This window comes from Engraulis encrasicolus, chromosome 4 (assembly GCF_034702125.1).
Source record: "Engraulis encrasicolus isolate BLACKSEA-1 chromosome 4, IST_EnEncr_1.0, whole genome shotgun sequence".
Classification (NCBI taxonomy): Eukaryota; Metazoa; Chordata; class Actinopteri; order Clupeiformes; family Engraulidae; genus Engraulis; species Engraulis encrasicolus.
The window spans coordinates 15,688,446-15,690,945 of record NC_085860.1 but is presented as its reverse complement, the minus strand read 5'-3'; positions in this window follow the sequence as shown (position 1 = coordinate 15,690,945).

Here is a 2,500-nt window from a genome sequence, read left to right as displayed (position 1 = left end):
GGCTGTAGGTACACACACACACATGCACACGCGCACACACACACGCAGGCGGCAAACGGCACATTTATACCAGACTATGGTGGTTGTTTTAAGGCGGCGGCCGCAAAATGGTGTGCAGTAGCCCTGATAATCACAGGGCTAAACCATGCCCCGCTAGGGCTAACACTGCGTCAGGAAATTGCCTCTATTACCTTCACGGCTCCCACTTAACGTAAGACCACTCCCTGTGTGACAGGGGGTAGCCTATATTTTGTGGGGGGTGTTCGGCGCGCTGGGCACGCACGCACAGAGCACACATTCACATACACTACATGCCACACACACACACACACACACACACACACACACACACACACACACACACACACGGGGGCAACAAAGACGTGATTCTACTGATAGGTGAGCGTGAAGGTGACCCAGAACGGTGGGCTGCCTGTTTGGGTAGGCTGTTGTACGACGCAGGGCGCGGCAACGACAGTTTACTATGCTCCCCAACGGTAGCTCAAATCTCACAGGTACAAATTAAGCACCTTTTTTGGCCTCAGCAGGGCCACTCCATTAACCATAACTGTAATATTTCTTTCTCCCCGGTGGCAGTAGCCTACTTACTTACTAACGACGGGTGAAGTGCCAAACACAGTTCAGATGCATACGGACCTCAGTCTCAGTGCCGCTTGTGTAGTAGGCAGGCAGTTGTGGAAAAGACAGCTCGCCAATGCCCCCTGCAGGTGAAAGGAAACACCGAGTGGTTTCTATGTCAAAGTAGAGGGAAATACATGTATGAATGATTGGGGGAAAAACATCACAAGGATTTTAAAAGCAACATTAGGTAATGTTGTTGACAAGTCCTCAGTGGTGGTGGGGGTGGTGGGGGGGAAGAGTGTAGGCCTGTACTCTTTAAAGACCTCTAAAAGCAGGGTGTCAACACCTCTAGCATTACACGCCACTCCAAAGGGCCTTCCCCATACATGCTGGCACACAATGCAAACATGTCTTGCTGCACAACAAAGTGACAGCTTTTCGTAACCATATTCCTCTGCTATGGCATTTGAGACGTCTTGACATACATGACATCACCAGCAGTTAGAAAAGCTCCATAGGCCACTGTAACCCGTAACAATGGTCAGAGTCAGAACCATATTCCAATTTCATCTCAAATGTCACTGCTTGTCACACCTTCAACTGAATTTCTGTGAATGTGTGACAAATAATAGACATTGAAATGTTAACTACCACGGTTCTACAATACTATGACATAACACAGGGCCTTTAGTAATGCACTACGACTTGGTCATTGGCATTCTGGTATCAGCAAATTTATAACGCTGTGTCTGAACGGGTTAAGTAAGTAAGTGCAATGTATTTATACAGCACTTTTCAGAGGCAGGATAGTCACAAAGTGCGTCCCGGTGGCAAAATCGGGAGGCAAACATATTTACCCTTTCATGAAGAGCCACTTTTAGTACGCTTGTCACTAACATGGTAAGGAGCCAGTCTTGCTCCTGTCCTTCAGTTGGACCAAAGCTGACCAAAGCCCGCCCAGAGCTGTCAGGTGTCAGCCCTCTGTGCAAGTAGAAGAAACACTGATGGGGGTTGTCCTGGGGTTTTCCTTGCCCTTCAGTTGTCCTGGGATCACAGGCATAGCAGCAAATTGTGGGCCCTATCATGTACAATCAGCAATGGACCCCAACCCCAACCATATACTGTATATACATAATTCAGATAGTGTGGTCCCCCTACCGTATATACATGGGGCCTGGCCCGGTGACTCCGTCACACTTTACCCCCCTGAACAACAGCCTGGGATCAAGGAGAGAGGGGGGGGCTATGTATTGGGTGGGGGGCTCTTTCAGATGACATTGACCCGGGCCCGGCCAAATATGTCAGGTGTCAGCCCTCTGTGCAAGTACAAGAAACACTCTCTATAGCACTGTTTCCCAACCAGGGGTACGTGTACCACTAGGGGTACGCGAGCACACTGTAGGGGGTACTTGGAAAAATGGTATTATTATCACAAATGTATAAGCAGTCACATCAGGACAGAGAAAGCGGTGTAGAACATGAATTAGAGGGTACAATAAGAGGCTTAGGGGGTACGCAAGACAAAAAAGGTTGGGAAACACTCTCTATAGCACAGAGAGGCCGGCTGTTTGTTGCATGGAGATGATTTTCTCACAAGGTGGTTTAGTTTCTCACAGAGGAATAGCAGGGCTCTGTCTCCCGGTACTGATAAGTGAAGGGAGAGAGCAGCAGTATCTGGGGAGGGAGATCGGCAGTAAAGGGGAGAGAGCGGCAGTGTCTGGGGAGGGAGCGTGGCAGTGAAGGGGGGAGAGGGGCAGTATCTGGGGAGGGAGCGTGGCAGTGAAGGGGTGAGAAGGGCGGTATCTGGGGAGGGAGCGTGGCAGTAAAGGGGGGAGAGGGGCAGTATCTGGGGAGGGAGCGTGGCAGTAAAGGGGGGAGAGGGCCAGTATCTGGTCCCAGGGTCCAGAGTGTATTTCAC